The sequence below is a fragment of the Pseudorasbora parva genome, chromosome 23 (genome assembly GCF_024679245.1).
Source record: "Pseudorasbora parva isolate DD20220531a chromosome 23, ASM2467924v1, whole genome shotgun sequence".
Classification (NCBI taxonomy): domain Eukaryota; kingdom Metazoa; phylum Chordata; class Actinopteri; order Cypriniformes; family Gobionidae; genus Pseudorasbora; species Pseudorasbora parva.
The window spans coordinates 7,519,547-7,528,677 of record NC_090194.1 but is presented as its reverse complement, the minus strand read 5'-3'; the positions used below and the strand labels follow the sequence as shown (position 1 = coordinate 7,528,677).

The window sequence follows — 9,131 nt, the reverse complement described above, 5'->3', positions numbered from 1 at the left end:
GTGACAGGAGGATAAACTTAGTGTAAGTCTTACTCAAGTAAAAGCTTTCCTCTGTAAATCGAGCTGCCAACCTTTGCACCCCAAACAGCTGCATTACACAATATATATTATTTTAATGTTAATCGAGCCATTACAGGTTTGGCAGTGGCAATCTCACAGATGGCTCAAAAAGGAGAGTTACAGAATGGAAGAAGGTGCTCACAGGCCTATTGTGTGCTCAAGAGGAATCTTTATGGATCAGATATAATACATCCCACAACAGAGCGCACAATAGAGAACATTTAGATGGAAAGCTGACACAGCGCCCGGTGTGTCTTGCTTCCTCTTTGTGTAAAAGGCATTAAAATCCAGGTTTTAATCTCATGAAGGCTCCTGATGAAATTATGTCTCCAACTCACTAGTTCCATGAGTCAGTTTGGACTCTAGAAAGGACCTTGATCCACCAAACGTTGAGACAATGATCATTCAAACACCTGTATAAGGGTCGCAAATAAAGCTGTTTTCAGTAACATTTGTTGTAGCTGTAAAAATATTCCATTTTCATAAAGATAAACAGATATTTTAGGCTAATACAAATAAAACTGCAGAACACAACACTTTTCAGAAGTTTGTGGTTATAGTTCACCCAAAAATGAAAATTACCCCATGATTTACTCACCCTAAAGTCATCCTAGGTGTATATGGCATTCTTCTGTCAGAATTCAGTCATAGAGTTATATTAAAAATGTCCTGGCTCTTCCAAGTTTTATAATGGCAGTCTGTTCGTCTGTCCGTCAACACTGCTAAAGGAATAATAGTAGTTAATAGTCTTGTATTGGTCTGTTTATCTGAGCCATGAAACAAACAAAATAAGCCCTGCCAATTGATAAAAGAACATATAGACACTTAATATTTAATTTTATTAGATGATTAGTTAATTGCATTTTAAAGATTTTACTTTCAATAAAACATTTGCCATAGATTTGTAAAAGGTGTTTGGTTATGCATGTTTGGCCTTGGTTTTTGTTGCATTTACACTGTACTGACCAGCAGGGGTTTCCGTGGAGACGGGTGTCGAATTGTTTTGAAGCTTCACAAGCTGGCACATTTGCTTCAACTGCTTCAGTGTTTGGCCCTGTCCAAAATGGCACCCTAACCCTCACGGTCTTGCTCTGAGTACGCACTTTCACGATGTAATGCCGCTTTGACTGCCGGGTAGAAATCATCTGTGTAGCTCGCAAACTTGCGGGCTCAGCTGAAGTGCGCATAGCATCCGCAAAGCGTTCACGAGCACCCTTCTTTAAGCGTTAATGATGAACGGGACACCCTGCGGTCTTGTGGACTTAATGGACACAAGCACATAGCGGCCATTGTAAGGCCCTGTCCCAAATGGTACCTAAACCCTCACAGTCTTTCTCGGAGTCCGGACTTTCATGACGTACTGCCGTTTTGACTGCCGGGAAAAAGTGCGCTGCATAACCCACACTAGTGCAGGCTGGCCAGAAGTGTTCACCGGCACCCTTCTGAGACCTAAAATGACAAATATGACACCCTACGGTCTAGTGGGCTTAACGGACACGGACACGCAGCAGCCATTGAGGGTGCACAAGACCGAAAGTGCACATGAAGTGTGCCATTTGGGACAGGGCCAATCACGAAGCCTCAGCCTGCCCATTACTAGAAACACAACAAAACAGAGGAGAGCCAATGAGCGCTTGATATCACTGCTGTAAAACATGTGGTAACGCTTCTTGAGGGCACAATTTTTTTATTTGAATTCATCATAATGAGCACGGGATTTGACATTTATGGTCGCTGCTGAGAATTAAAGATCGCTAAAGGGCTATATTTGAAAGATTTGGATTACAGCAAACAAAAATACACCAATATTATACATTTCATTGTGTATCTCAGTATCTCGCATTTCAGAATCTCACCAAAAGTAAGAGGTCATCAGGGTAATTTTGCTTAATGTTTTATGAAACTATTTAGAAATACTATTCCTGTCATATACTGTTTTTTGCTTACTATAAAGTAGGAATCTTAAGAAGAGACAGCTTCAGAAACAGATAAGGGAGTAGACATAAACACACCCAAGGACATGAAAAGGCTGAACTGGAAACAAGAAACAAAGGGAACAGGAAACTATAGACAGGAAATGAGACCTTTATAATATTAACCATATCAAAATAAAAGACACTTACATAAAAGACTTTAAAACCCAAAAGTACAAACATCAGACAAAGACAATCCCGCTACATCAGACCACATTTTAGGTTAGCTGACAAAGACCTTTTACAGTGAAGGGTGTGTTGTATTTTATTGACTGATGTGTGCAGACATGGAAAAGAACATTTGTGGGAGATTATTTGATGGATAGTGCTGGAGTCCGTTCAGAGAAGTACAAAGGAGATCGCTCCGAGCTATTTTTTTTATTTTGCTTAGCAGTTTTTGAGTTATGAGAGACGCTGTCCGCTTTAAAGGGTAATGCCAAAAAACACAATACATGGCAAGATTAACATATACTTTGGAATAAAAAAGAAAGAAAAATTGAGCACACAGCTGCTTTGCCAATTTGCTATTGCTAATTCAAGGTGTTACAAATGATGGAAGATGATGCCCATGCAGCTTCTTTGGATTCATGACAATAATCCTACTGAAACATGTTAGCCTTTGCTCATTTCCTAAAAGAATAGCACGTTTCCTGGCCATTTCTAACCAGCTCTCACACCCTTTGGAAAATGGAAACTTTGAGTCACTAGAGAAGCACATGTATCCTACTAGTTTTCAAACAAGCCTAGGCATCACACTGAAGAATCATCTTGAGCTTCTCATGTCGCTGTCCAACATGAGACGCCTCAACAAGTTTGAGCTGAAATGAGGCCCACTTTGAAGATGTGATGTATCCATCATCCATATAAAAGAAAATAAAGAAACATACTGTATGCACTGAAAGATTTATGACCCGCACATAACGTTTTTTAATATGATTTATATCCTTATTAATTAATTTGACTATTTTTTGTCCTTTGTAAAAGTATTTTTTCTCGCTCCAAATTTCTCTCTGAGGCCACACCATCATGCTTCAGTTGTCTATGAAATATACACCAATCAGGCATAACATTACACCACCTTCCTAATAGTGTGTTGATCCCCCTTTTTCTGCCAAAACAACCCTGACCTGTAAAGACATGGACTCCACTAGATCCCTGAAGGTGTGCTGTGGTATTTGGCTCCAATTTGTGAGCAGCAGATCCTTTAAGTTGTATAAGGCGGGGCCTCCATGGATTGGACTTGTTTGTTCAGCACATCACAGATGCTCGATTGGATTGAGATCTGGGGAATTTAGAGGCCAAGTCAACACCTCAAACTCGTTGTGCTCCTCAAACCATTCCTGAACCATTTTTGCTTTGTGGCAGGGCGCATTATCCTGCTGAAAGAGGCCACAGCCACCAGGGAATACTGTTTCTGTGTAAGGGTGTACATGGTCTGCAACAATGCTTAGGTAGATGGTACATGTCAAAGTAGTGGCAGGACCCAAGGTTTCCCAGCAGAACATTGCCCAAAGCATCACACTGCCTCCGCCTGCTTGTCTTCTTCCCATAGTGCATCCTGATGCCATGTGTTCCCCAGGTAAGCGACACACACGCACCTGGCCATCGACGTGATGTAAAAAAAAAAAGTGATTCATCAGACCAGGCCACCTTCTTTTATTGCTTCGTGTTCCAATTCTGATGCTCACGCACCCACTGTTGATGCTTTCGGCGGTGGACAGGGGTCAGCATGGGCACCCTGACTGATCTGCGGCTATGGCGCTCCATACGCAACAAACTGTGATGCACTGTGTATTTGGACACCTTTCTATCAGAATCAGCATTAACTTTTTGAGCAATTTGAGCTACAGAAGCTCGTCTGTTTGATCAGACCACACAGACCAGTCTTCGCTCCCGACGTGCATCAATGAGCCTTGGCCACCCATGACCCTGTCGCCGGTTCACCACTGTTCCTTCCTTGGAGCACTTTTGATAGATACTGACCACTGCAGACCGGGAACACCCCACAAGAGCTGCAGTTTTGGAGATGCTCGGACCCAGTCGTCAAGCCATCACAATTTGGCCCTTGTCAAACTCACTCAAATCCTTACGCTTGCCCATTTTTCCTCCTTCTAACACATCAACTTTGAGGACAAAATGCCCTAATATATCCCAACCACCAACAGATGGCATGATGAAGAGATAATCAGTGTCATTCACTTCCCATTTCAGTGGTCATAATGTTATGCCATGATGTTATCGGTGTGTTTTCATGCTATATACATTTCTATGAAAAGTCACTGTAAAAAATGTTATAGAATCAGAATCATCTGTAAAAAGAATTATGGTAACAATATTACACATTATATTTTTGAGTGGTTTTTAAGGGTTGATTTCATTTTTTTAAAATCAAAACTTAGTGAAAACGTAATTAAATACATATTGAAAAAGAAACCGTGTATAAAAGCAATTTATGCTGTGGTCGCACAAATTATGTGATAAATCAAGGTTTTCTTGATACAAACACAGAAATACTAAGAAATACAATTGTGATTAACTTTCTCAAAAGACCTTCCAAAACGCTCACTGTCGTAACTGAAATGAATTTTCTGGTGCAGTGCAGATGTTCTTTTCCAGCTAATGAAAGAGAGTTATGGCAACTGATAAACAAACAAATAACAAACAAAGTCCGGCTGGCAACTTAATATGATATAAAATAAATTTATATGAAAGATTACACTGGCCAAAAGGATGTTATTGTTTGTATAATGCATTGTTCATTTTTTGACCCTTCAGATTCATAGAGTTGATGGCGTTTCCAAAAGGATTTATGAAGAGTTGTTGCTGTTTTAACCTCTCTAACCTCTTCTCGTTTTTTTTTTCCCTACATGAGACTCACATTAATCATCACTCCAGATTTAGGCTATCAATGTTGTTGATTTGAGTTTTCATTCACAGGATACATCAACAAAAGTCTTATTTTACACCCTGACTAGACAGTTACAAGGGATGTTACAGTTGGCAATCCCTTAACCGGCTTTCCTCAGGAGAGGTTGAAGTGAAGACGGACACAATACAAGGTAAGTGAAGCGGCAAACTGTAATATAACAGGGAAAAGACCTGTTTATTCTTAGATTTAATCCGAACACACAGGCCAGTGGGACTGTTTCTCATGAGGTGCACAACAGATGGTGGAGAAAAAGCAGGTCTGTTAGTATTCCCACTCATTTTTTACATCAAACTAATAACTCTCTACAGTCACTTCCATAAGAGCTGTCACTGCATGGGAAAAAACACATTGTGCTGATGATCCATGATGACTACAGAAATATAGGAAAAAGCCAAATACGTATGTGAAACCCTTTAACACCTTATCTAGACACTTCCATTGTCTTTGCCAGTAATGTGGTGGTATGGAAGTGGAGCTTTTCCAGTGGAATAAAGGTTTCATCATAGCAGCTTTTTTAGACAATTCCATTTCCTCCTGAAGAAACATTTCCATTAGTAAGTCCTTGTTTTTGGTAAAAACAACATTATGTAACCCCCCCACAAATCAGTCCAACATCAAACCACTACATTCAGTGTGTGAAAACAAGTGTGAAACCAAAATATTATTTAGGCCAAATATTATTTTGGAAATATTATTGTTCCTATACACTGATAACATTTTCAGCTTGATAGGTGGATCAAACAGATCAATATACAAATTGTACAAATGACTTTTGCACATAAAGTAAACTTTTTGTGTGTGTGTGTGTGTGTGTGTAGTTGAAGTTCCCTTTCGGGGAACTCGAGCTGCGTCGAAACGCTGTGAGAACGCCTCTGCGTTAATGCGTCGTGAAGCGCCTGTAGAACCATTCCATCGGAAAAAAGATCGATCGTCGCCGACGTGATGACGTCGCCGACGTGATGACGTCATCAACCGGAGACTATAAAAGGTCCGCGAACACAAACAGGAACTAGCTTCTGTGCCTTCAGTAAGCGATCTGTGTGAACCTGTCTGTCTATTTGGTGTTTTTGTCTGTCTATTATCAGAGATTTTCCACCCTTTTGTTAAATATTTCATATATTAACAGAAAAAAGAGAAAATAAAATAGATAGAAATGGCGAGTGAAAGCAGCAATTTCAGAAAGTGTGTTCCTCCCTGCCCACGCTACATCACGGGCGGGGACACACATCTTCTCTGTGTTGCATGCTTGGGAGCGCAGCATGCCCAGGCAGCCCTCGAGGGGGCTGCTTGCGAGCACTGTGAGCGTATGCCACTGAGAACGCTGCGCTCCCGCCGGGCACTCTTCGAGGAGGGTGCCTCGGCTCGTGTTCCCCGCGGCTCTGGTCCCGCTGCTGCCGAGGCAGAGCGGAGGCTGCAGTCGTGGGGTTCACAATTGGATGTTGCAGAGGGGTTTGAGACGGGCACTGCCTTATCTCTGCCCTCACCTGCTCCATCCAGCGGTTCTTCTCGGGGCTTGGAAGCACGCATTGCGGTTTCTTCCCCCCCGAGAGAGCCGCCGGTGCTCCAACTATCCAGCTCCGAGGAGGTGGACGTTGAGAGCATCGCGACTGAAGATTCGCCACTTCAGTCCCCTGCGAGTGAAAAAAAAAAAAAAAAAAAGTGGACTTTACAGAGGGGTTTGAGACGGGCCCGGCCTTATCTCAGCCCTCACCTGTATCGTCCAGTGTCTCGTCTCGGGGTTTGGAAGCCCGCTCTGCGGTCTCTTCCTCCCTGGGCGGGGCACCGGTGCTCCAACTATCCAGCTCTGAGGAGGTGGACGTTGAGAGCATCGCGACTGAAGACTCGCCACTTCAGTCACCCGCTAGTGAGTTGAGGTTCTCACGAGAGCTGTGGCCAGGTTAAATATAAAAATAAGAAATGACTGGCTGGCTGAAATATCTGAATCCCATCGAAATCAGAGAGAACGAAATTAGATGAGCGATTCCTGCCATCTCGTGCAAAGCATCAACGTCCTGCCATTCTTCCCTGACCTGCACACCGAGGTGTCTAGGTCATGGAGGAAACAAGCGATATCATATAGAGTGTTCAGCCCACATACATCTGCATATAGTAATATATTTGGGCTGAGACACTATGGTTATGGGGCGATGCCGAAGATCGAAGAGACGCTTGCGAGCTATCTCTCGCCTTCAGCTGCATCGTCCCTGGCATTTCCCCTCCGAAGGAAATCGGTGCTTACCTCAGCACACGGTACCCGTCTTCCTTCGGTGCCCACAGGGGGCCGCGCTGCTAACCCCGCCGCAATGTCAGGGCGCAGAGGGTCTCTGCGGGCCACCTGAGGGTGGTCCGCCCCCTCCTCGGAGGGCATGCGAGCAGTCAGGTCAGGTGTTCCCTGCCGGTTCGCCGTTTCAGGGCACTGCACTCGCTGCTCAAATTACACCAGAGGCCAGCCTCGAGAGGCTGGTTCCCTTAGTTTCCCCTCCGTGGGAAGACGGTGCTTACCTCAGCATACGGTACCCGTCTTCCTTCGGTACCCTCAAGGGGCCGCGCTGCCAACCCCGCCGCAATGTCGGGGCGCAGAGGGTCTCCGCGGGCCACCTGAGGGTGGTCCGCCCCCTCCTCGGAGGGCAGGGGAAACAAAAGGACGCTGAGGGTAGTCCCCTCCGAAGGGAAACGGTGTTTACCTCTGCCTACGGTACCCGTTGTCCTGCAGCGCCCTCTGGGGGCCGCGCTGCCAACCCCGCCGCAATGCCGGGGCGCAGACGGTCCCCGCGGGCCACTCGAGGGTGGTCCGCTCCCCCTTCGGGGGGCTCCCGAGCAGTCAAGTCAGTCGTTCCCTGCCGGTCCGCCGCTTCAGGGCACTGTGCTTGTTGCTCAAAATACACCAGAGGCCAGCCTCGAGAGGCTGGTTCCCTTAGTAGATTTTCTAGACGAGTGGAAACGTCTATCGAATATATCTCAGTGGGTCCTGCAGATATTAGAAAAGGGGTACGCCATTCAGTTCAGAAGTCGGCCACCTCCTTTCTGCGGTGTCCTACCTACAGAGGTGGGCCCGGAGCAGGCTCTGGTAATGGCACAGGAAGTAGAGACACTCCTGCAAAAAGGGGCTATAGAGAGGGTTCCCCCTCCCAGCAGGGAGTCTGGCTTTTATAGCCGTTACTTCATCGTGCCGAAGAAGGATGGGGGCTTACGCCCGATATTAGATCTGCGGCTATTGAATCGCTCGGTGGCCAAGCTCAAATTCAAGATGCTTACACTCAGACAGATTGTAGCGCAGGTCAAATCGGAGGATTGGTTTGTCACCATAGACCTCAAAGATGCGTATTTTCATGTCTCCATCCTTCCACATCACAGGAAGTTCCTGAGGTTTGCCTTCGGGGGAGAGGCATACCAATATCGTGTACTTCCCTTCGGTCTAGCACTGTCACCCCGCACGTTCACCAAGTGTGTGGATGCAGCTCTGGCGCCGCTGCGTCTACAGGGCATCCGCATACTGAACTATATCGACGACTGGCTGATTCTAGCGAATACAGAGCAGATGGCGGTTCAGCATCGAGATGCTGTTCTCGCCCATATGTCGAAGCTGGGGTTGAGGCTGAACGCCAAGAAGAGTGTGCTTTCTCCGGCTCAGAGAACCACTTTTCTAGGTGTGAACTGGGACTCGGTAATTATGCGGGCGCAATTATCGCCAACACGCATAGCATCGATCCTGGCAGCCGCCAAAGAACAGAAGCTAGGCCGAGCCGTCACTGTGAAACGGTTCCAGAAACTGTTAGGTCTCATGGCAGCAGCGTCCAACGTGATATCTTTTGGCCTACTGTACATGAGGCCACTGCAGTGGTGGCTCAAAACGAAAGGGTTCTCCCCGAGGGGAAATCCGCTCCGCACGATCAAAGTCACGCGGCTATGCCTACGTGCTCTGGTCATGTGGAAAAACCCGCTCAGGGTCCCGTGTTGGGGGCTCATGTTCGTCGCGTAACGCTAACGACAGATGCCTCTCTCACGGGCTGGGGGGGCGACCATGAGTGGTCGCTCATCCCAGGGTCTATGGCAGGAACATCAGCGGCACTGGCACGTAAATCGGCTAGAGATGCTCGCAGTGTTTCTTGCATTGAAACAGTTCCTGCCCGACCTCAAGGGGCCACCATGTGCAGACAACACATCGGTGG

General features: G+C 45.8%; 1 long non-coding RNA gene across 1 annotated transcript; it reads right to left on the bottom strand.

The window, feature by feature from the left end:
* Positions 1 to 206: 206 nt before the first annotated feature.
* LOC137062676 (uncharacterized) lies at positions 207 to 3,369 on the bottom strand. Its single transcript, XR_010901264.1, has 3 exons — positions 3,161 to 3,369; positions 659 to 779; positions 207 to 473 (listed from the first exon to the last, which is right to left on the bottom strand). It is a non-coding gene; the product is annotated as an uncharacterized lncRNA (long non-coding RNA).
* Positions 3,370 to 9,131: the final 5,762 nt, after the last annotated feature.